This window comes from Nipponia nippon, unplaced genomic scaffold, assembly GCF_047370975.1.
Source record: "Nipponia nippon isolate SJK-2023a ecotype South Korea unplaced genomic scaffold, ASM4737097v1 scaffold_7, whole genome shotgun sequence".
NCBI lineage: Eukaryota > Metazoa > Chordata > Aves > Pelecaniformes > Threskiornithidae > Nipponia > Nipponia nippon.
In genome coordinates this window covers 22,549,852-22,576,541 of record NW_028262391.1, presented here as the reverse complement: position 1 = coordinate 22,576,541, position 26,690 = coordinate 22,549,852, and the positions used below count along the sequence as shown (strand labels likewise).

The window sequence follows — 26,690 nt, the reverse complement described above, 5'->3', positions numbered from 1 at the left end:
ATCAAATATTCTGATTCCTGATGAATTTTACATAGTCCAAATTAGGAAACAGGATATATTTCTTAACAAGCCACTTTATAGGGGAGTTAAGACAGAAAATATGCTCATAATTTCATGTTAAGATATATCATGGGGACGCTATAAATTCAAAAACCAAGCACTGTATATCCAATTCAGATTAGTACACAATACATGTGTGATTACAGAATTTAAAAGTTTAATACAGTTCTGTATTAAAGTCAATCAACTTTAAGATGTATTTTAGTTGCCACTCATGACATGATAATGTATTTTAAACAGAACTCAACTTTGTTAGTGGAGCCTTGTCCAGCCTAGAGATTCATTTAAAGAGCTAACTCATACCTAATAGCTATTATAGTTTCCTTTCACTAGCAGCTGTATAGAAGTATCCTCTCAAAAATTAGTTTCATGATGTTATGACATCCACAGCAAATAACCATTCCTCCAAGCTGATTTACTACATGGTTCAGAGTGGCAGAAACCAGCAACTCCCGTGACCCCCTTGTCCCAAAACCTGGCACCGGGGAATCTCACGCTGCAGCAAGTATGATGGTACCAATGGATAAAACTACATGCAGAGAACAAATGCGAAAGCACTATGTATAGATAGGTGTGTATGTGCATTTACATGCACATTATGTGCACATCAAGCAAGGTCCATAACACTGTTGATAAGCACAGTTGCAGATCGCTGTGTGTGGCTTGCGTGACCAGAAGGGGAGATGCACAATGCATTAGTACAGAGCCCCACAGGGCACCTGCAGGCAGTGCTGTATTCACTGGCTAGGTTCAGTAAATAACAGAGGAAAACAACGGGAAAAGTCTGCCTGGCTCAGCCAGTTCCAACCTCTGCATCCCGTAGCAGCCACTGAGCAGAGGCTGAGTCAGAGGGATTTTCAAAACTGTTTTCAAGGGTGCACCTATGCACGCTATGCACCCTAACAGACCGCACACCATAAAACACCTACACGCTTCAGAAGAAATACTATTTCCAAGGCTGTCCAAGAAGATGAAAAGCCTCCATATGCCACAACTGAGAGTAAGAAGAATCAAGAGCATCTCACTGGTCAAAGGAAAATACCCGGGTGATCTTGGAAAGGACAATAGAGAATGGAAGTGAAACTAGTAATAACAAACCCTTCCATTGGTATCAAGGATGCATGCCAGTTTATTTTCATATTTGCTCTTTTACAGTTACTCAATGCATTTATCAGAGCAAATTAACATTCTTTGTTCTTCAACACAGATTTGCAGATTAGTGATACACAGAGGAGGCTCATCTGCAGGAAAATCTTGTTACTGATGGGGCTTTTTGCCTGTTATTAAATAATAACTACGACAGCGTTCATTGACAAAAATCAAATATAGGAGTTTATAAAACGATTATAAAAAGCAACCATGTATAACCTGCATTAGGAAACAGAAGCCTTCAAATATCACGAATGAATACCTGTATGCATAATTTTGCCTATTATTCAAAGAATAATTAGGCATACTAGCATAAGAGTAATCATCAAAAATAATATAGTTAGCATGTAAAAAAAGTTATAAAGGCTCTCTGTGATTAATAGCATAATTGATATGCTTTGTAAGAAAATTTATTTTTGAGAATAAAAAGAGATCTGTATATTTTCAACATAGGCAAGATGCATTTGGCCCTTCATTAACCTAAGCTTAGCAGGAGACAAGACAGATTTGGGGGTGGGGAGGAAGAGTAACAAAATCTTGCAAAACCAATTTGTCACACTGAAAATGAATAGAAGTAATAGCCTTGCAATCACAATATTATTTTTTTTCAAAAAGAGAGTAATAACCTGCTTAATTTCCCAATTCTAGAAAATGCTCATGTCACTGTAGTTTCTGCACGTAATTAAAAAAAAATTCTAAGTGTAGCACAATATTCCATTGCCACATTAAAGATACAATAAAGACTTTTTCTTGAATCTGAGCAAAGTTTTGTTAGTAACAAACTTTAATCTTTAAAGTACTGATGAGCCTTCTTGCAAATCATACCACTGTTTGTTACTGATTTTGCACAATAAATCTGTTACAACTTCTCCATTACTCACTTAGTAAATAGAAAAGGTATTAGGAGACCAGGTCATCCCTAGTAGCACATGCTTTTTGTCCAAGTTATTAAAAGCTGTAGAGAGCCTTCTGAAGTCAACTTTGATAGTGTTACTGATCCATTTGTCTTGATTTATATTTACATGATCATCACTAAAAATCAAGTTTATGCATATGACTAATGTAAGAGAAAAAAGCTGAAATCTGTTTCCAATCAAAGTAACATGATTGCGGAAGACTTTGCAATATTTTAATGTATGATTCTTCGAAAAGTTAAATATTTGTTTTCCAGCACTAGAAACTACTGCCTGCAATGTTTCTTTAAAGCATTTCAACAAAATTAGAGATGTGTCAAACGAGTAGGAAAAAAGCCTCCTATGAAGTATTGCTTTTTACAAATCTCTGACAGCTTAAGTTTTTGTGCATTTTAACTGAGGAAGGAAATAATTCACAGTCCTACAGTTTTCATCTGTGCTTTCCAGCATGGCCATATATATTCACAGTCAGTAAATCCCACTGGAAAAAAGCTATGTGCAACTTATCACAATAACCTTGTCTCATGCATATGACTTATTAACATACATTAACACATTTCTTCTACTGCCGCTTATTTTATTACTACTATTAAGAGCAGAGCAGGTAGAGCTGCCTTTTGTTAAGGTTTTCAAATACTTCTATTATAATGTACTATTTTTTCACTTGAGTATAATTTACTAAATTTCTAAGACAGAGGGCCAGAGTCATAAATCCTTAGGGGACTTAGGAACCTAGATAAAAGTCGAACCCCCAGTCAATTTAAAGGAATAGCTTTTTAATTTTCAACTGCATAGCTCCAGCCTCATTCTCTGTGTCATAGCTAAACTGGACAAGGCAAGTTCTGTTTGGTGCCAAGTTTCCTGTTTGGTGCCAAACAAATTTTAATTTACTGCCAAATCATATACACTATATCTTGTCATGAGCAGTTAGCTTTTTCACAAAATGTGTATCGAGCTGAAATGAGAAAATAAACATTAGCCAATGAGCATTTGAGTGAACGAATGAAGTTTTATCAGTAAGCTATCTTCTTCTGATTTAGCAACTACCTTGTGATTACACACATCTCACCTCGCAGTTCTTGACTTGCACACAATTGATGTGTATTTCTACGTAACATCCAAGAACGGGCAGTCTTTCGCATAGTGTGCCAAAACCAATAAATTACTAGAGTTAGTTCCATAGTGGGGAGAATTCATGCTTTGTCATTTGAACGGATTAGTCTTCCAGCTACCACAGATGTCCTTAAAAATCCAGGACTGTATAATATAATCCAGTGTATTCCATAGGGATATTTTCTAAAAAATGTTGACTTCAGCAGTGGGGTTCAAGTCAGATTTCAAAAAGACAGTTAATCCACCAGTTTATATTCTTCCTATTATTTGTCTTTATCTTGTGCTAATTTCCTATTCATGCTGTCTTTGAATACAAATACAAAATAAACCTTAATGTCAAAACCATGAGTACAAATCAGAATATGAAATGTCAGGACCTATAAGTATTCCTATTATGCCTGTATGCTAGTGGAGATAATTTTTTGTGCTGCTGAACATGCAAATATTTTAAAGGAATTTGGAAATGAAGGAGAGACAGCCTGTAATGGTAAATTGCCTATTAAAGTTCAGCCTCTCTCTGACACTGCTGCATTTTACCAGTGGGTAAGAACGATCGTGCCCTTTCAAGTCAGCCACGGTAGAGCTCTGCCAATTTAGATTGCCACGAGATAGGTACATCCTGAGTTGCCAGTGAGCAATCGTTAAAAATGTTGTGAAAAAATTTAATGAAATGTTTAATGAATATGCAAATGTCAGCCAGGAAGATAACTCATATTTTCCTTTGCTGGTTTAAGTAAAAGAATAAATTACTTAAAATACAGGTGGCTGACTCCTGCCTCTAAATTCACTTAGAAAGGAGAGAGTAGGAGATGAAAATGTTCTGTTTGCTGCCTCATTATAGGATATAATGCCCAGGGCACCTTACCTGCAGCCAAATCTATTCCTTTATCTAGGAGATAAGACAATCTCTATGTCCTGCCTGTGTATGGAGAATGGTTCAGCTCCTTCTGTGTCCTTCCCCAGAGAACATTTTGTGGGTTCAGAGATCTCCCAGGAGTGAAGCTGCAAGACACGTAGGCTAGGGAGTGGGGAGGCTGAGGGTTCGACAAAGGCATACCTTACACCGATCTTGTAGGACAATTTTGGGCTTGGCTGCATTTGTATCAGAAGAGGCTTCTAAGGAGAGTTTGAACGTCCTTCAACCACGCCACAGAAAAGGGGGACCTAACGGTGACTACCAGTAAACCCATGCTGGACTTAATCACACTAGTCTAGCACAGACTACAAACCCATGCACACCCATGAGTGCCATCTACAGATGCCAGTACAATGAAGCCTGGACAGCTGTTGGCTGACTTAATTAAACCCTTCATTGGCTTTTTTGCTGTATGGATTTTCCTGTCTGAGGCCTGAGAAGACTTTGGGGCTGTTGATGGAGGCAGTACCAACGAGTTCAACTACTCCAACCCTCTGAGAAATTCAGAGAATGCAAGATATGTAATTTGCTCCTTCTGATATTATGTGGTCTTCATTTAGCCAAAATTACCTTTTTTCTTTTTTAGTCAGGAAACACTGAAGGCAGAGTTAGACTCCGCCTGCATGGAGTAACACAACAGGCAGAGGGCTCATGTTGAGATGTTTCACTAGGAAATTTGAAACAGATCCTGTCATGGAGAGTGATTTAATTATCTTGATGTCATTATGTAACACAATCATAAATGAAACCAAATCTGAAAATAGCAAAGTAATATTGTTCAGATATGGAACAATCAGGTATAAACTGAAGATGAGTTTCCAAACAGCTTGTAAACTAGATTTTTTGAATGGAAATTAAAGTCTGCATGGTAACCATCATTGGATTATAATAAAATGGCCTAAACCTTGAGGATTTAGAGTATAAGATTTCACTTGTTAACTGCTTTTCCCACAAGGTGGTTCATGTCTAGTTGGAGTAAACTGGACATTAATATTGACAGATAGCAATTAGGTGACTATGTAACACTTTGCAATTTTTCGATTCACATCAGAAACAACTGAGCCCTCTAATTCAACAGGTACATTTTCTTCTTTCTCTCCTTTCTTGACCTATACTTTTTTTTTTTCCCAAATCCAAGTGCTTACCATATAAATAGTGAGGAGTAAATATGACAACGTGAATTTTAGAGCAGTCTGAATCAGGGTAATAACTGTAATTGGCATTAGATATGCTTCACCTGCTGGGGAAAAGATGGATTATTGCCATGAATAAACAGCAACCAAACTCCAACACAACATCCCAATGTTAATGTAATAAGCAGAAATTTCGCTTATCACACTCATATTTTTTATACTTTTGATTTCCATGTACCATAGTAGTAAGTCTAGCTTTTGAAGCAAAAGCAAGCCCAGCTGAAATATATTAGCTGTCTTTTGTACAACTAAGAAAAGCAGGACTACTAATCAAAGTTGAAACACGTAACTTTGAACCAACTTTGTGTCATGAAATAATACTGGCAATCAGAATTTACGAATAAGCTATTGAAGTAATGTTCCTTCAAATGATGAAAATATATTGTTTGTATAGGATGGAAGTTATGGGAAGAGGAATATACAGTATTATTAGAAAAAACAGTGGAGCAGAACAGAATAGTCTACTGACAATTCTATAGGCTGGGAAGTACACACCAGAGAAACATTTGGATTATGGAGCAGTAAAACCAACGAGATCTCTGCAGCACAATTGCCTATTCTCAAGAAATGAGATTAAGAAAATTAATTTGCTCAAATGCATAGTTAATAAAATACCTGATGCCTCTAGTGAAATCTTCCCAGTAGATACTTCACAGAGTAACAGAATCAGCTAACTTCCATTTTCCTCTGGTAAGGAGAATCATTCAGATAATAAACATTAACTTAAAATTAAGATAAAATAAGTAAGATAAGAGTACATATTTTTAATAGTTTTTGAATGACTCAATATTCAACATTAACATTAAAAATAGAATGCTTAACTATTAATTATGCTTTCTCTACCATCCTACAACATTTTAGCCATATGGTTTCAACAGCTTGGACCAGTGCACGTAGCTATCTGCAACAGAGGGCATCCATGTTCAGTGCTTCACAGTGAAGTGTCATGGTCAAATTATGTTTATTTTTAGAAAATTAGATTCCAGTTATAAAATTTCATCTGAAGCTGAAGCTTGGCTTGCAAAGCCTTGCAACATAGGTGCAACTTTTTAATAGTTCTAAAAAATATTTCCTGTGAAAAGTGCTGAATTTTAAATGCAGTGGAGGGAATTTACTGGACTCCAATGCCTTCCAAAACTTTTCACTTCAGATATTTCAAAATACAGTTTAAATATCTACATTTACTTTTCAGGTGAAATCCACCCCTGGATCATTCCCAATATAGCAAGCTAAGTCCACAAAAAGATGAAGATGTGAGGAATATTTTAACTCTTGACTAAACTTACATTAAAACTTTGCCAGTCTGTGGCAAACTTTTGAAAAATGCAATAGATGTTCATGATGGAGGGACAGGCGGTCCAAGTATATTGATGAATAAGTATACATCTCACCCTCTTTTCAGACCTGAAAGGAATTGTTCCATTATTTTTTCCCTCTTGCAAGTCAATGGAGAGAACTGAAAAGCTCAAAATTAATTATTTCTTTCCTACTGTGTAAGAGCTAAGTTAGGAAATACACACCATCCTGAGAAGCAGAGAAACATAATTTCATAACGGTTCTTTGAAGAGAAGGTTCTTAATGAGGAAGTGAGCACAGAAGCTGGGCTGCTGCTTGAATTGTGAATGAAATACTAGATTACATTTTTATTGTATATCATCTTTATTCATGGCTATCCACAACCAGGTGCTGACTTCAACATTTTCTAATCTCATCACAGCAGGAAAAAATAATCATAACCTAGCCATAACTTCTTTTTTTACTCAGCAGTCAGTCATGGAAAAAATCCTGTCATTCAATTTCTTCACTGAAGCTAATAAAATAGAGATTTTTCCTTTCTCAGGCAGTACAGATGATCAGAAAGAGACCAACAATAGAGAAAATGCCCTCAGCAAAATGGGGCTGGAGAAATTCTGTTCCAATTGCTGACAAACTACACATTAAATTTGTCATTTCATTCCAAAACCTTTCAGTCAAAGCATTTTTCAGTACTTTATTTGAAAGCTGTTAATTAAAAAAAAAAAGGTTAAATGGATAACGCATATGGAATGATATAAAATTCATGCTGATTTTTAAATGAGGTTCCATTAATTTGATAGTTTTCTGTGAATTACTGGGTTTTATCCAGTTTTGGATTTTGTTTGTTTTTTCTCCCCCATGCTATGATAGCTTTCAGCACAGTGCTAGCTTAATGCAGAAACTGGCTTCCACATCGCTAGATATTCTAACAATTCTCCTCTTGCACATCTTACCCTTCGGGTTCTGAGGGCAAGCCAGGCTGAACTGCCCAACAGGCACAGGCCACAAAGCAGCTGGCTCAACTCATGAAATTCCACGATATCTTACTATTAGATAATATCTGTCTGGAAAAGAAGGAGAAGCTACCTGTGAAAGCAGGTAGCCACATTTACATACCATTTTTATGATTCTGCAGGCTACTAAGCACCTGTTGGGACCAGTTCCTTCACAAGCGGTTTTAAAATGTATTACACTGGATATTAACAAGCACTCAATACAGGTAATTATTTCTGCTCTGCTTTCAGAAGGTAACTATAGGTTCTGTAGCAGTGCTTTCCCAAGTTATTAATATGAGCAAGATAAAGATGATTACATAGACATCTCTCCCTTCTTGCTGAACTCCCTGTTTCATCTCTGTTTTGTTAAATACAGCCTTTGATTACATAGAAAAGTAATTATCAAAAGTGTCACAAGCATGCTAAAAATAATTTCTCAGCACACAATAGATGGGTAGGTAGGTTAATTTGCCTAGTCAAGAGCTTGCCTGCTTTTCATCTTGAGTGCAGAGCTACTTAATTTGAAATGCGTGTTTCCTTCCTTTCCATTGTAGGTTTCACCTGAAAAATTGTGTGACAGTTGCATTTATAATAAAGATAGGCATGAAGCTTTGTACATCTTTAATTAGCTCTCCTTCCAAATTCAGTTGGTGAAAAAGCATGAGGAAAATCTGAATGTGTCCTGGTCTGACTTTGGCTGAACAGTATTACTGCTTTTAGAGCGACAGAAGTTTCACCCCTTGGAGAGTGGCAGCTCAGCTGAGCTCGTGTACGCGCTTCCCACATCTGTAATAATTCCCATTGATACTCTGCAAGCAGCCAGATCAAACACAGCATTTGTTTTACTCTTTCCCAATACAAACACTCACTGCTAACTTCATGGTGCATGCCAGACATACACCAACCAGGGAAATGACATAAGCCCATTAAATTCCTACATCAACGTGACTGCGTGATGTCTTTGCTTCAACTCCCAATAAACCAAACAAAGCAGCTTAAAGCATGTCCAACTACAATTCCTGGCAAAAGTATCTGGGATGCAGAAGTATAATGCTGTTAATTCAGTTCAGAGACAAGGACAAAACATGATTGTGCTGGGCTGGAAAATTGGAATCACAAAGACTTTTCTTTCTGGTTTTGTTTGAGAAAGAGAGGTTAAAAAGATGTATTTGCTCTACTAGATTGCCTAGGTAATTGTCCTTGTCCAATCCCATGTTAAAAATCTATGCAGAAATGTAAGAGTTACTAATTGTAAACCCCTGAATAATTAGATTCAAGAAAACGAAACGACTGACGCTTAAGTAGGTTTAACAGGTAGAGTGGACATTCTGAATCATTTGGCTGATTAAGAATGCATCCAGCAACGCTACACACTGGATGGTTAACCAGTATATTTTTGTGTGTGTTTGAACGAACAACATCTAATTTTCAGTTGTTGATGAAATATTTATTCTTCCTTTAAAACCAGCCATAGCAACAGCAGTTGTGAAGCAGATACTGTCAAATTCAGAGCTGTTTAAATGGCAACTGCCATACATACTACTTGAAAAATAACTCCTGAACTTTCATATTATCCCAACGAAATCGGTACTAATATCCCTTTTCTCAGTTCCAACAGTGGAAGAGAGTGTTGGAACAAACCAATTAACTGTGTGTGGAGGAAAGTGAGGGTGGGGATTCTCACCCTTGTTGCCTGCGAGTCAGTTTAAAAAACAACAGAAGCAAGGCTGGTAGCTGACAAAATAGCCAGAAGAGATGGCAGAGAGAGGATTTGTTTTGTTACTGGGAAGGCTTGCCTGTGGGACTGGTGTACCTTCTGGAAATTGGTTGGTTCCCAGCATCTGTTGGGAAAGCACTGGGCCCATATAAACAGAACAGTGAAAGCTGCAAGTTCCAGTTGTTCCTTTTGGATGCGAAGCGTGATTCATGTGTGTGTCACCTGCAGATGCAAAGGGCAAGAGTCCACCTCAGCCTAGAAGGGCAGGCCCTTGGAAAAATATCCTTTACCTGTAGGGGCAGGAATATCCAAAGGAATGAGGTGGCTTGCATCTCCTCTGGCAGTCAAAATGGGCACATGCCTCTTTTCAGCAGGGGTTTGGGGTTGGCTTTCAAGTCTAGTCTGAGCCTTAAATGCACACCTCTGAAGTAAGACACCTGATGTGCTTTAGGCTGAATTTGCTTTCAGATTAGATTACTGCAATGCACTTTACAAAAGGTGTTATACCTTCTTGTCAAGCATTACACATGGTGTCAATAGGTCATTTCTTAGGTTGAGTATTTTTCTGGGAGGAAATTAAATTGATATTCCTCTGTCTACTCTGGCTATCTGTTAAGAAAGAAAAAAAGATTAGAGTGTTAATTTTAAAATGGCCTGAAAGCTACCTACTTCTACTGTTATAACTGAAGGTGTCAGCACTGGAGTCCACACACACAAAATGAGGATGAAAACAGATTTTTCTTCATCTGTCATTAGCTTGGTCACTTCCTCTTCCATTGATCTAAAACAGTGCTCATTTATAAACTTCCATGCTGCTGAATCTGTTTCCTTACTCTGGCCCTCTAGTGAGAGAGCAGAATGATTTAGCCTATTTTCTTCAGCTGAGTTACTAATTTATACATACACTGGGCAAAAGGTGGCTCCAGGAATAGCATACTTTCAGCAGCAATTTTCAAAGATGCCAAAGAGGAGCTTGAACTGATGCTTAAAAAAACGCTTCTGTTAAAGAACGGGTGGGCAAACCAGCTCCAAAGAAATACATACACATAAAAGAAAATGGTTACATGAGCATATTAAAGAAGGAAAGATTCTGATCCCTATGTAAGGGTCCACAAATTCTGGAACAGAAACTAAATTGGAGAAAACAATTTTCATTGTACTATAACCCTGTTCTGCCTGATTTGTGTTTGCTGCTATGTGTTAGCCAAGATTTTGCCTTATCCAGATATCTATAATCATTAGAAATACTCCAGGATAAGGCTTTTTCCGTATAAGTGATTTATAGTATTTATATGCTAATTGAGAAAATTGAACATAAATTTGAATAATAATAAAATTAAATAGCATTTCCACTATTAAACTATTGACTGTGGGCAGCAATTCACTTTTTACTTAGGACTCGCCAGATTTTACTTTGGAAATATTAATTTCGTAATTGAAGGACTTTTTTTTATTACTACAATAAAATATATCAAGCGATATCTATTAAATCAAGAATTTAAAAAATCATTTAAACGCTGGTTCTAGATATGTGAAAATTATTCCAGGAAGTGGATGTAGCATTTTGCTTTGCATTGAGTTTGTATAAGTAATGTCACAAAGTAATTTTAGAGTCAAGTAAAGTCAGGTTTCCAGTCCTCTACGGAGATTCACTGACCTAAGCCCTGGTACACTTCAGGAATGACAGAACCTCATGGGGAAATTGAAACATGACTATATATAAGGAGGTACTTGCACAGCAGTGATACAAACAGACCGAGCTCCAGCACCTTGGCTGTGTGATGCCCTGTAAGAATTCACAGCCTTCCGAGTTCACCACTGCTCCCTCCTCACTTCTCCCAGCGAGGCCTCCTAGGCCTTAGGGCAACCTCAGAAATAAAGGGAATATCAGTTGAAGGCAACCCACCCTATGCATTCATCCTCATTTTATCAAGCAAAACTGTGCTAATAATGCCAATGGAAACACTCCCGATATAACTTTAATAAGGTCAGCATCTCACCCCAACATATACTTGCTTTAAGACCTGTCTGGTGGCAAATTATTTTTTGATATTTCTGGTATTTCTCCTGCTGTTTCTCTTCCAGAACTACTATGCAGCGTTCTGTACTGTTCACTTTACCTGCCTTATTCCTGCCTTTTGTCAGAGAAACCCTCTGGTTTTGCGGTACAGGAGGAGTCTGGAGCTTCAAAGTCTCCAGATCTTTAATGAGCAATTCATTCTGGACACCCTTCTCCTGTAAATGACTAAACAGCTTTAGGATTCAAACATATGCAAGATGTCAATTTAGCAGAGTATTCCCTAATATTTACTATTTTGCAAATAGTTCTGTCAGTAACATCACTCTTGTTCAGTGAGGTAGTTAAACACGCATTTATCTTAAACACAGTATACCCAGGCAGTGTTGAGTCTGTCTCTCAAACCTTTATAAGAGGCAAATACAAAAACAGCAGCAGAAAAAATTCACTGAACAGCTTACATGTACCTGTCAGCTGAGGTGTTTGTCCAGCTCTACTGGGTTTCTGCTTCGACGGAGGTCAGAGACTCAGGAGCTTGTCCTCTGAGCAGGCGGTCGCAGTCAGCAGCCCAGCACAGCCACTGCCCCACAGCGTTCTTCGTACGCTCCTGGGGGGCAGTTCTCTTTTCATACCCCATTGGCATCTTACTACAGTGTCTGCCCAAAGACAGGACAGAACTATAACACAAAAAGAGAAAATATATTAGCTCATGATTTGGGCAAGGAATCATAACACAAATTCTTAGAGGTCAGGAAGAATGGCAAACCTAGAGAAGTGCACAACTTTAGTTAAATTTATAACGCAGATAACAGCATAGCACAGAAAAATCTGAGCTAACTTTAAACAAGCTACATAAATGGCTTTAGGTCCCTTTAAGCATTTTAAGAAGGTAAGATGCCTTGAAATTAAAGCTCTAAGCATCCACTGCAAGTTCTGCAAACTGCTGTTTCCAGTTTTATCAGGCACAGAAAAAATGTACTACATGCCAGATGAGAAATGCTAGTTAAATCAATCAAAAGATAGGTCTAAAGCGGACAAATCCATGGTGTCAATGCTCAACTTTCAACTGAGATGGCCCATATAGTCTAGGTCTCTAAAAGGCCTGACGTTCTGTTCCCCCAAAACATCAGGTCTTGAAGTGAGTCCAAAGGATGCCACAGCACAACTCCGTTATGGCTCCTCTCAAAATCCCTAGTTAGCAGACTCTGAGACAATAACCAAGCCAGATGAGAAATCCCTCTTATCTATTAAAAAAGGGGGTGAGGAGAGAAGCTTTCTACAGTGTTCCTATCTCTCTATTGCTTGTCAGAGGTGCTGCTTCATCATGAGACCTGAAGCACTATTGGACTATTGCATTGCTTGCGACAGGGTACTGACTATTGTCACTTCTGGGAGTCTTGGAGCACTTAACGGCCTGCCTCTTCAGTCTCTGCCACTGGCTTGGACCATTTCTATACTCTCTGACTGTATGAAATTGTCACATACTGTCATGCCAGCACTTGGATCTGATTTCCACGTCAGGGAAATATTTTTTAGGATGTAACATATGACGCAGAAGACATCAGTGTTTCCATTTTCTGGAACAGATATCACTGAAATTGTGCTCCACTGAAGTTATGCTCCCTATACAGACACTGCTAAGGTGCCTCCTTCTGTAACTCCATCACTCTCCTTTTTTGGTGTTACCAGCATGCCTGCTACAGCTGTAACCTCACTGATTGCTCAGCTTATGCTGGCAAAGACAGGCTAAACAAATAGCAGCATGGTTACCCAAATACAGTTGTTGGGGTTTTTTTCTTTCTCCCCTACAGTTTATCTGGTGTGAGCCATCTGAAATACTGTAGAACTTTGACCAAAAAGACCCCAACATTGAGGTATATATAGTAGTGACATGAAAGCCTTGTGTAGAGGGAATAAATACATAGCCCCAAGACAGGACAGCAAAAGTTGCAGAGATATAGCACCCATGTACGCAAGCAGAAAACCATTTAGGTAGGCTTACTATAAATATCCCAAAGAGTAACTATTGTTTCAGAATAACTCCAAATTTACTATCATATTTGCAAATAAAATAAATCACAAAGCTTGTGGTTGACTTCAGGCACTTACATTTTAATAAGTGCATGGCGCACTGCCCCGTTCAAGTCTGCCTCTCTAAACATGGTTTCTACATGTAAAGCACACAAAGGTGTATGAGGTTGCTGACTAAGTCTTTTGGAAACGTCATCCTTGGTGGTTCCTTTAGTGAATATTAACAGTTAAGTGTCTTTATTGTTCTTATAGTAGTTACAAATTTTCTATTCGTCATTAAACAAAATACTTCACAGAAGCTGAAGATACATGTTTTTCTGAAGGAATCAGTAAAAGAGAAACTAAGGCTCTATCTCTGTAGTATCCGCCTGACAACCAGACCAGAGATGAAGCAATAGTCTGAAGTATAGTCCTGACTGCAAGTTGTGAGCAATCACTTCACTAGAAATCTCTAGTTTGCCTAACAGTGTACCCTGGCATTATATATATATAAATTATACACATATATATAATATACATAATACATAATACATAATATATAATATATATATATATAAAATATAATATATATATAAAATGAAGTCTGTCCCACGAGAGGCTCAGGGCCATCTCAGCAGACCTCAGCAGCAATGTGATGCCACTAGAAGACATTGCAAGCTATGTGATGGACTTCCATGGGCAGGCATGGCTGTGATTTACCCAATCCACTCACACAGGGGATAAGCGGAAAGGCTAGCACACTTTTAATATCTAGCTCACAAGTGCCAGACCTAAGCCATAACATGTATCTATGCATCAGCATCTGTTTACACCACATGGATGTGAGACAAGTTGGGGTCTAGGCATGCTCTCTCAGGCTGATCATCAAAAGGCTGCTCAGTTGTGAGCAGTGTATCAAGCAGCTGCCCAACTGTCCAAATTGGAGTGTATAAAAAACCTGCAGTTTTCATGAATACCAAAAGTCTTGACACAGTTATTTGCCTATTCCTTTCCTCCCTTCACTCTTCACCCCCAAAACATTTAGGAAAGAAGTTAAGGTATTAAGTATTATAGATTATATATTTACTAAATAGGCATAATTTAAAAAGAAAGTGTAATCATGAAAACAGCTGACTTCAACTAGACTTTGCACGCTTCCTCTGAGGCAACTGGCAGGGGTTACTCAGCTACTTGTATCGCATAGTTTGGCTCCGTTCATAGATCTCACTTCTCTGGAGATGGGGGACACATTAAATGCATTTGATCATCAAGTTTTAAGTACCATTTTAAAAAACTGGGCAGTGCTCTGAAAGTATCATAAAAGAAAGCTCCTAGAGTGAAGTAGCTGTTGCTGAACAGCTTTCTGAACAAGAAGAATTTGCTGCTTCTGTTTTTTGGATTCTGAGAGCACAGTAGACTGCTTTAGTTCTTGAATGTCAACAAGAGGAAAACCAAAATTATTATATAAAAGCTGCAGAGTGGATACACATGATCATTAAAGTGTTTAGTTTTTCAAAGTGGGGCTTTTTAAAGACGCCAATTTAGGAAACTGAACTCTGCAACCTGTTATTGCACAGAGCACTGAAATGGAACAGGGAGGAACTGAAGTGTGAACAGGGAGGCTGCTGAAGGTGACCTTACGGAAAACTGGAAGGGACTGAATTCCTAAGCAGGGAACCTCGTTATCGGTGCATTTCTTTATGCTGTACCAGGCACATTTTCAACAGACTATTGAACAAGACCACCACAAGAAAATTATGGTAGAGAAGCACACAATTACATGGTAAATAACCACATTTTCTAAGTCATCACATGCCGGTGGCAATACCATCAGCATAGCTGGCTCTTTCCAGCCTGTTGCAGGCAACTGACCTGTTTATTTCTTAAAGGGAAATAGGAGACGCAGACACTTCAGTTTGATGCAGAGGCAGTTACTTTCTAAGACAAGGGAAAAAGCAAGAGGGACGTTATGTAACAACATGATTTTCTATGTTTGTTCTGCTTTTCTATGGTGTCATCTGACAGCACGTCTCGTCTGACAGCATCTGAGCAAAGCGGAATTCCAGAAAATGAAGCGCAGAAATTGAGGTGCATCAGACTAGCCAGTCTGTGGATGCTACACTGGGTGACAAAGCAGTGCTCTCAGATATAGCTGCAATAGTGCACGTCCAAGCCCCGATTTCATCTCCAAATTTATTCCATCACTGACACTGGAACTTTCAAAGAAGCAAGCACCTCTCTCATCGTACGCTTTCAGTTCTTCTCTTTTGGGGATTCTCATGTGCAATTGGGACACTTTACAGGGCTGTAAAAGTATAAGTTACACCATTTTAAATTTCCCTTTATATATATAAAAAAAGGAATAATATTAGTCAGCATTAATATTTCCCCCATTAAGAACATGTTTCATTAATAAGACTGGATCTCTCATAATTTGATATACTTTAAAAATCATTTAAGGAAGAAGTGGGAAGACAGTTACAAAAATCACAGCAGATTGAGCTCTTCAGGAGACAGGTTTTCTGTTTATTCCTTCAGTGACCAACTAAATGGGACCTCCATCATTGCCATGGTACAAATTATAATATCCATTGCAGAAAGATAATATAGTACTTACTCCCTGCTTTGAGTCCTAGCTTAATATATATTGTTAGAAATGCCTCTTTGAGCGCAGAAGTCTTAATTTTTACTTTTTTCCCTATTATGTCTATATAAAAGTAGAGAACTGAACCCATGTCTTGTATGACTGATATATATAAACTTACTGACCGTGATTTGTAGATGGACAGAATAATATTTAGCATAAATCCAGTCAGGTTATGGGAACTTATGTGTAAGTTGCATGGGGAATCAGAAAACAGAAATCAGAATCCCTCTTGTGGCAACAATAACCATGATGAACTTGTTCTTACACACTATTTGCATGCTCATTATGCACTACTGATCTCTGCTCATATGTACCTTCCTGTGGTGTGAAAGAACTAACAGGACATGTATATTGAAAATTTGCCTAATGCTTTGATGAACCCAGCTGGAAACTTTAATAGCTATTAAGCCATCCATAATGTGCTATCATTGAGGAAATCAGAGGGCAAATTTATCGCTCCCTCATGCAGTTGAGAAGGGGATTCTTGGAGATAAACTAGTTTATAGTCTACCAGACCCAGGACTACAAGTATGTATTTCTGTAAGAAGGATTGTTGTGGTACTGTTTCTATACAGTATGATTTTCTTAATAGCAAGCCTGACTCTGGAATATTCTTCAAATACACAAAAACCTGCAAACAAATGTGTTTGAACTCCTCCTCTCAAATGATAGCATAGCTGCCTTTCAGACAGTAAGGCAGGCTATTTTTGATGGAACATTAGCTCATCAGCGAGTCTTAGGGAAAGAGTTGCAAAAGTGCTAAATTTCCAGTCCAAGACTGATACATGACAGACTCAGCCATTCACAGGCATCAGGTTTCTTCTTTTCTCCTTGAAAACATATGCAGGGCTGCTGTTTTCAGATTAGCACAGCTATTTTGTTTCCATGACTTTGCAAAAGCTTTCTCATTTTCAACTGTGGGAACCAAAGCAGAGAGTTTTGCTTGTCATTTGATTGCAGACAATGACAAAACTTGTCATTTGTTTGTAGATTTTTGCATAACAAGTGCTTTCTGTATTATTTCAGCTGTTACTCAAGATTAATCATTGTTAAACCAGATGAACATTTAGGGAAATTTCCCATAGTCTAATGCAAAGAAGATGGGCAGATATTGGGGGACAGGCACACACACACACACAAAAAGAAGCAACTCCTTGACAGTCTCAAGACACTGCTTTTTTGACTAAGTGCTCAAAAAGCAGTTAAGGAATCAAGTCACCGTTACAGCCAATAAACTACAAACTTGGAAAACAAAGTTTCTTCTGGTGAAAGACATTTGTTGTTATCATGCCAACAGCACCATCTTACTTATGCATTTAATTACTGTAACATTCAGCTCCATGGGATAGCTGCTGGAGTAGTAAGTCTTATGGCCCTAAGTAACCTATAGAGACATCTAAACATCCAGTGTTATCCAGTTGCAATTCACAGTGATGTAAGTTTTGTTCGTGAGCAGCAGAGCTAATGAAGTTTGCTTTCCTAAACGTTCGTCTCCCGTGACTGACTGAGAGCTCAACTGAAGCTTTGGCTGAGATCTCACTCCCTGGTGGCTTCTCTGATGCCTAGTAATGTGCAAACTCAAGCTGTGGTGTTCCCCTCTATAAGGGCACTTCATTGAGATTCTTTGCCCAAACACCATCTATTTTGAAGAAACTTGTTTGACCATAATTTTTACTGTTGCCTCAGACAAATTTGACTGAAGTTAGCCAACAGGGAGAGAAACAGATTGGTAGAGGTAATTTGAGAGACACAGGACAGACACTGTCAAGGATAATGGGAATTCATTAGTCTTTTTTCCTTCAGAAGACAGGCTAAAACCAGCGGAAAGCAGGGCAATTCCTCTAGCATAATGGACAACAATATCCAACATGCACTACTTCATTTTCTCTTGATTTGCTCTCAGCAAAATACTGTCAGCTTGACTGTGTCTATCAGTTCTACAACAAAGTGAGCACCAACATCCAGACACTAGTTAGTGGCTCTATACAACAAAGTCCAATGCTTTCCAAGATACCACTTGTAACATTAATTACTGTTAACACACACTCGTTTCCAATTATTTGTCAGATTAAAAGATTGTCTGCCTCTGTTTAGACAAGAATATTGGTGGCTTTATCGTCACTTCCCTGACATAACTGTTATTCAGGTCCGTGAAATGTACATTTATGCAGTTTACTATTTGTGTTGCTGAAACCAGTGCCTCTGTACGTACCTAAATATAAGGATACCGCTTGAAGATAAATGCTCTTTTTTAATCTAGCTGCTCAAGTGAGCCTTATGCTTTGATTGCACACTCTTCCCTCTCTACCAGTGAATAAGGAGGACTTGCAGAGGGGCACCTGGACCAAGAGTGTCTCAGGAGGGATGTCTCTGGCCATCTAACGTATCAGCTGGCAAGTTTTGAAGACAAGAAAATGAATCCCTTTGTGGATCTGATTTTTCTCCTTTCTGAGGTCACGACATGCTTGCTGTTTGTCAGCTACAATGAAAAAAAGGAGAACTAAAAACATCCTATGGAAGAAGCATACAGTTCATGTGCTACAAAGAAGTATTGCTATATCACTCCCCACTTACCTTGTAAGCTGGGCCTAGTAACGAAAGAGCCAGTTTTCAGAATTCTTTAATATGCACTTTAATGCTTAAACTCAAGGTTAGTCATCAAGCAAAGATCCCACCCTAGTCTGCAAAGATCATATCAAATAAAGCAAAGTCTTACTCTTTACAGACTTAAATTCCTAATCCTTACTCAAAACTAACACCAGCCACTGATAAAGCCATGTCACCAGTACTGAAGGAAAACAAGGACAGGGACCCTGCTGACTCCAGCTGTTGCTCTTAATCTCTGAATCAAACAGAATTGAGCAAAAAAGTAGCAAGAGTTTTCAGTCCTTTTCTGAAAGTAACTTTCAATCAGCCTTAGTTGTAAATAAAAGCACATAACCACACCTTTCATGGAAGCTGGACTGTGCTGACACCTGCCCTCATCTTGGGTCTCCAAGCGCATTTAAGACCAGGCTTATTGCTTCATTTTTAAAAGCCAAACCCTAACCAAAACTCCACTCCCAGGGGACCAATATCTACAGTGAAACTACGATGCAAGGCATAGGCTTAATACGCTGGCTTATTCTACGCTAGAAGAACACAAAAGATTCAGCTGCAACCTAGGAGATTCTACCCTTTTTTTCCTAAATCCTAACCCTTACAGTAGACTTAACAACTACCCAGACAACAAGTACCTCCCCAGAATTCTACATAAACGTGGCACCGTTCTCTAAATTTAGGGAAGCGCATAATCCTGTAAAACTGAAGTTCTTAAAAATCCTTTTGCAGATTAAAAACCCCAGACCTAAATCTAAATGTAAGGTAGGACCTATCATGACACCATCTACTCATCCTAGCACAGAACTCTGTACACAATCTAGCCAGAATCCTGTCTCATGTAACTCTATGCCGTGAAACTGCAGCCAGAACAATACAAAGCCAGCTAATACCAGAGGTAAAGTTAAGTGTAAGATATGGGTGCACACTCGTACAGACAAATTAGAAGTCTTTGAAATACAGAGAATGCAACACAGGCTGCAGATTTTCAGTCCCTTTCTGAAAGCCCATTCTAAGCTCCAGCTTCAAACCTAAGCAAAGACATTATCCAGGATACATTTTCATGAAAGAATGCACACAGAAATGAAACATTCTGACATCTTCCCTGCAAAAATGCTCTCTGCATGATGCACTGTCATTCCAAAGATAAAACTCCCGTTCAGTTCAGAAGGAGTTTTCAATCTGTACAAATGTATTTTTCTTGGCTAAGACAACGCACAAGCTTTGTAAGTGAAAATGAATGTGGATAATTCTAAACAGTAAGATAGCTACAGTTAATTTAACATAAAAACAACTTCAAAATGGTGCCAAACTTCTCAATCACTGGAAATCCAGAGAATAAAAAATATGTGTTATGTTAATTAGATAACATAACATAATATGCCCTTAGTTTTAGCCTAGTCCTCTTCCATCACCATCCACTGCAGTATTGTCAAACAGAATAGTTTTAAAGTAGCACTATCTGTGTTATCAGCAGGGAAAAAACCATTTGCGAGTTTTCACAGCCCCTTAATAGACCCACTCTGCTTTTGACCTTGACACTTTAGTCTATGCCACCATCCTAAACCTGGCTCATGTCAGTTTTGGATTATGCTTCAAATTGCATTCAGTGAAATAAAACCTCAGATGTGTTATCTTTCAATTTTAACTGATTGTGCTTCAGTGCATCAAGATATATCAGATCTTCCATAAAAATCTCTGCTTGGCACAAGCAAACAGCTCCCAGAAAGCCTGAAGAAAGGGCTAATTAAGAGACCAGAGAACAAACTGTCCACACAGCTCTCTTTCAAAGGAGCACGGCTTCCTTACAAATCTTCGCATAAGAGCAGTAAGTTATACTATACACCTTCACAAGACTGAACACCTAATACACACGTTAAAAAGGCTACAATGGAAAGATGTGTACCTGCACTAACTTGTTACGTTACCATAACAATTTTAGCAGAGGTTCCCATTTTGTGATCAGAAGCCAGTTGGTTCCTACAGAGAATGGACAGTCCATGACACTGAATCTCTTTGTAGTATCTACCTGTTAGTATCCATCAAGGGAGAGCTGAAAACCAGGCTAAACACTCCTCCATGTAAGCAACTGCAGTGGAGCAGATTTACTGGGACGTCCCAACAGGACAATTTCTTACAATGCAAGCCATGCTATTAAACAATTTGAAACTGCCTGCACTAGCACAATCTGAGGTTCTCATGCTAATTTGTTATAAATGACACGGACAGCAGATAAATTTAGCACACATTATGATGTTACCTGGAGGCAGACTGTCATATCTGGCAAATACTACAGCACAGATTTTAAACAAAAGGTGTCAAGGGTACAAAGGGGTTTGATGCAAAGCCTACAGCTATTTCTGCTTTACATTGTCTTCCAAGGCTGCACCAGGGAGACACTTGGCAAAACAGAAAGCCAAGAGAACGGAAGAGTCAAGTCTAATGTATTGCTCATAGGGCATTTTGTGAACTAACAGGAACATGCCCTCCCTCCCCAAACATCAGTTGTTATATTTACCTGATAATGTACCTATTAATATCCTGTCCCTGACTTAGGTTCTACTGTCCTCTGGATTTTTTAAGACCATAATCAATACTTGGCTGCATTTTACAATATAACGTGCAGTTTACAAAATAAAATTCTTGTATTTATCTCTGCAGTGATTTTTGAACTTCTTTTTAAAGCATGTTTTATTTTCTGCATTTTCAAACTGACTTCTTCTATACATATGGCATTTGCAAACAAAAAGTAAGACTAGCGATAAACTCCATAACCCTATTTCTGAGCTACGGCAAACAAATGCAAGAATTGAATTGATAGAGCAACTCAATATTTTCACCCACTTACTTGGCTCTCAACTGAAACAAAAGATTTCCAAGTGCCACAAGTGTCTAACCCTGACCTGGAAGATTGTTCTGTGCTGTGCGTGTCTGAATTTTATGTTAGCTGTCTTTAACAGTGTAAATTTTTGCCCTTAATAATTAGCACGCATGGAAATAATCTAGGGATTGTGCTGGCCTTGCATTTGGGAGGCAGGCAGACAGATGGGACAGTTATTTAGTAAAATGAATGGAAGATAGATTGTCATTCTTCATTACAAATTAAATGCTTCTGTCAGTTTAAATCACAACTCAGTATGGGGACTATGTTCACAGCAGCTTATCAGGGATACAACTATGGGAGTACTACTCACACTGATAGGAAATGCCTTGTTATATTCGTAGCTACCTTTGAACACTTATTGACCCAGATGATGGGTTCTAGCACAAAGACAGCATTGCTGATCCATATGGTGGTACGGCTCACAATATTATTTCATTAGTCACCACCCAGGAAGGAGCGCCAGCTCAGGGAAACGGATGTTACAAGCTGGAATAACGGTGAGAAAACGATGTCAGGCACAGCGTAGGTCACCAGAAGTGACACCATCTCATAGGCACATTTCTGTAACTTTATCTTGGCTTCTTGACTGTCCTCACTCTCATTTCTTCCTAGAGCAAGTAGAGTATCTGAGCTGCAACAGGAGAACCTTGGGACAGCAAATATGACAGCTCTGACTTGAGAATGATTTTACTGCAGCTCCTCTAAAAATTATTTTTAGTCTTTTTTAAGCCTTCTGAAGAGTGGTTAAATGGGCACTTACTGTGTGGTGCATAGACTGTGTAACATCCAGTGTACAGAGACTTCTTGATTCATTCACCAGCTTGTTAAATATTGTCATGACCACTGCAATGGAAAGGTTGTCATGGAGATGCAGTGGAAGAAGAGGGCAGTCAAGCTCTGACAAGTGACCTGAAAGGACCCCAAGGGAATTTGTCTCATCTTTGGCATACACTAGATTGCTGTCCTCTCTTCTCAGGTTACACTTTCAGTGTTTTTAGTGTGTACATCTACACATCCATGCTGATACATGTGTAGGTGAGGAGGCAGTTGTTTTTACTGAGCCAAATTTCCCAGTTGCTTAGCCCTACAAGTCACCTCAACTTCCACAACCTTCATTAAGATCAGAACTTCCATAGAACCTCATAATACCAGGAACTCAAGTGGAAGCAAATTTATATGCAGGCATTGATCAATCCCTCCTGACCAGACAGCCATACTTATATGCCTGCAGGACCATGGTTAAGATGGCAACTATGCACACGAAGCTCAGCTATCTCTGAAAGCAGCTAAACATTGTTACCACTTCGAGTATTTTCTATTGTTTTTCTCTATTAAAAAGCCTGTGTAGTTCCAGCTGGGAAGATGGCTCAGGATGTTGGATATGGAGACTAGAGAACAAGAGATCAAGATCCCAAGTCTGTGCCACACTGCCAGGAGGCTTTTATAATGATTTAGGACTGTACTCAGGCTACTCAACACAAGTTCCTCTCCTGGGTGCTGTGATTGCTTTTGTAATGCCCCTAAAGGGCCAGAATTCAACAGGCTCGGGCAAAGGCCAGCTGAATCACCATCATGACACCATAGTTTTGAGGCCTGAGTAAGGCACAAAGCAGGTCATGTGTATATGGCTTCTAAGGTTGCCCATGATATACAGTGAAAGTTTCATATAAAAGTTAACTTACCATTTAAATGTCTAACTTTTTTTTTTTTTTTTTTTTTATCCTTTCATACTACAACAAACCCCAACAGACCATCCACATTGGAGGCCAATGAATCTTAGGAACATGATTTACAAATTCTCCATATTGTGAGGTCAAACATATTGTGGAAATAAGTTGTTCAGAAGCCATAAAGCAGGGGTAAATCCAAAACCCAGTAAAACCAACAAAAAAACCCTACTCTTGCCTTCATTAGGACTGGAATTTAGCTCATAATCTGATATTCCCTGCCACGCTTTAGGCTGCTACTGGATCACTACAATGTGTGAAGTCAGCTGAGACCTGAAGGCATCTCCTTGTCTACAGAAATTCAGCATTAAGTAGTCTCTCTGCTTCCCTATTCCTAACAAAATTCTAGCATTTAAAGGACTCACACATCCATTTGCTGAAATATATCTGCTAAATCCAAGCTTCTAATACAGTTTTGCCAGCTTTTGTTTTCAAATTCTTTAACCACCACCAAAACCCCCAACTCTCCCTCTCTTAGTTCCATTTTCCAGGATTGCTTTAAAGACATTTATTTCCATGGCCTGTTTACTGCTTCTTTAAGTTTAGCCGATAAGAATGCAGCTATGAGAGATTTGAGATATCTTGGGGTACAATAGCTTAATGCCTCGATTACTTCTCTGACTGACCAGTTCCATGCACTAAGATTGTCAGGATCACTATGGAGATACAGCAAAAGCTCTGCCAAAACTCTGACAGATTGATTATTTACACATTTTTAAAAATGCGTTGTCATGAGGCCTCAATTCGAAGATCTCAAAGCCCAAAGGGACCTCCTGCTGGCTTTACTTCTCCACAAAAGAAATACAAATGCTTCATATTTGTGGAAACAGCTCTATTTCAATAAATTCAGGTTTGCTTTAGCCAAACTGTGGTATTACTTTCAAATGGTAATTGCAAGCTGTCTCTGCACTAAGGATATGTAAGAGATCACTACCTGTTTTGATGAAAAGTGAAATTTCTCCTACCTTTCCCTGGGTGATCTGCCTTTGTTTACAACCGTTGCACTGTTGTGCCCTGTTGCCACTTAAATACTGCACAAGAAGCCTGTAAACACATACGCCTTACAGATGCATTCTTCTCGCCTGTGATCTCCAGAGAGACTATAAGCTTAACCCAGGGGCTAGTCTGTGTCTGGATGCAAGACTCGGAGGACAAATCTGGTGTGCAGTGATAATTAAAGCTGGCAATCTGGTCAGCAAGAGTTTCTTGAATTCTTGCACAGAACGGCTTGGCTGGGAAGCTTCATCACAGAGCTTCGTGGGGTACCTGTCAGTCACGGATCCCATCAAGATCACAACACAACAAGTGATTGTGTGGGAATACATAGTGTCAGGAAACCAAGTTGCTAATGGTATTTAATCCAACAAATATTCTGTCTATTTTGAGGGAAGCACAATTTAGCACTGAAACAGAAGGACAGCACTATTTACTAAATCAAACTACTAACATCCTGGGTTTTCCTTCTCAGCCTCTGAACCAGACTGAAATATGCTTTTTTTGCAAGAGCTGACAAAATCGTAGCTCCAGATGGGAGAGCTACGAGCTGCTATATCCGAAAAATAAACTTGTACTAGAAAATGCTTATTTTTGGATATTGCAACAAGGAGATATTTTGTAAATATTTTGTGTGAATTTACATTACGATCAAACTGAAGAATTACCCAGGGGATCCTACCTGTGCTCACATCAATAGCAAGTTTCCCGCTGACTTAAATGGACAGAATGCCAATTTTTCTTTAGTAATGGTATACGGAAAATTGCACGGAGTTGGTGGGGCGTGGTATTGTGGAGTGCTCTGTTAGGTTTTTATACTACCTGCTTTACCCTGATATCTGAACACCTTTGAACTGCTCCTGAATTCCAGTGTGTGTGTCCTCTTGAGACTTGAGTGAAGAAAAGCCTTTTTACAGATGATGGTCAAAGATAAAACTACTTGCCAGCAATCTTACAGGACCTGTAATGGTTTACAACAGCAGTGAACTGAAGGCAAATCTCTCAAGTCTTTGGCAAGCAAACTAACAGCCACCTTATTTGGCATCACTATATTCAAAGCCTTGCAGAGACAAGGAGTCACATGTTCATTTTGGTTTCTGGATTCTCATACATTAATAAAAATTTTAATATCTTTTGTTTGAAAAGTGTGATAAAACCTGATTAAAAATGTATTTACTTCTAGATTCAGCAGCAAAGAGATGATATGCCATTTTTCCAAATTTGCTGATGAAGAGAAGGAACAGACATTTAGTTTCACAAAAGAAAATTTAGTACAAATCAAACAACTCAAGCAGAAAAATAATTTGTCAGCTTATCCTCCTAATGAGAAAAGAAAAAGAGATGGGAGCACACATTTTTGGCAGTGTAACAACATTAGCTAGAGAACATTAAATAATTAGTTGGCAGTGGTGAGCCTTTGATTCAACTTCTTTGCTATGAATGAGTTTTGCATTGCAAAGCAGGTTTGTAAAATTTAACAGTGTTTTCACACCATAAATTTTTTTCTCATGTTAAGTATCTCAAAATTAGCTGGGCCCACTGGACTTCAATGCTCTTGCACACCGACAAAATAAAAGGGGAGATTTTCAAAGAAACAAATGGAAGTTAAACATCCAGCTCCTGACTTTCAGGATGACTTTCAATGGGAACCAAGTATTTAACGACCATTTATGTAGGAGAAAGAAAATGTAACATGTACAGCAAAGCACAGCTAAAAGATACCCTCCTGCAGGTGTGGTAGCTCTTGCCTCAGGAGGTGATCAGACTGTTCTGTCTGGACTATTGAAACACATTATTAATTCAAATCCCTTCTCAACGGCTTGTCCCATCCCTTGCTTTTGCTGCAGCATGACACCACATATAATCATACTCTAATGTTTTCCTGACAAAATGATCAATTAAAAAACCCACTATACTAAAAACATAGTTCAGATTATTCTGAACGATTTGTGTTAGAAAGCAACTTCATCTAGATGCACATGCCAGCACACTTAAGAGGAAAATTGCCTCCAACAGGGAATGGTAACAAGCCAATGGACCATGCTGGAAAAGAATCTCTTCAAGCTGACCCAGGAAGCACACCCAGATACAGCTTTATTTCTGCATGGCTGCCTCCAGGCCAGTGGAAGGGTCAGCTCCAGGAACATCTCTTCCAGAGCAGTCAGAGCTGTGTGCAGAATGGTCAAGCACAGCCTCCAAGCCTGAAAACTAGAGAGCTGGAGAACCTGAGATACTCGTGCAAGAAAAAGAAATGCCTCTTCCCTTCAATCTACAGTTCATGCCCCTTCGTTACTGTGAAGGACACAACCACCCCTACGACAAGACAATATTCAAAGCTGAATTCACAACTCCCCTTCAGAACAGCACGCTTGATGCAACAAAATTTATGCTATTTTGTGCTTGTTATCTGGGTCTACTTATATTTTCATTTCAGAACCATTTGATTTTTGTGTGGTGATTT

General features: G+C 38.7%; 1 protein-coding gene across 2 annotated transcripts in view; it reads right to left on the bottom strand.

Moving 5' to 3' along the window:
* Positions 1 to 11,845: 11,845 nt before the first annotated feature.
* SLC25A36 (solute carrier family 25 member 36) overlaps positions 11,846 to 26,690 on the bottom strand; it is a 64,586-nt gene continuing 49,741 nt past the window's right edge. The window contains exon 8 of one of the 2 annotated variants that reach the window (XR_015700275.1): positions 11,846 to 12,047. The gene's annotated coding sequence lies outside the window, so the exon portion shown is untranslated. Of the gene's footprint in view, positions 12,048 to 15,273; positions 15,319 to 26,690 lie in introns of those variants that run through there. The other variant, XR_015700274.1, reaches the window with a different exon arrangement.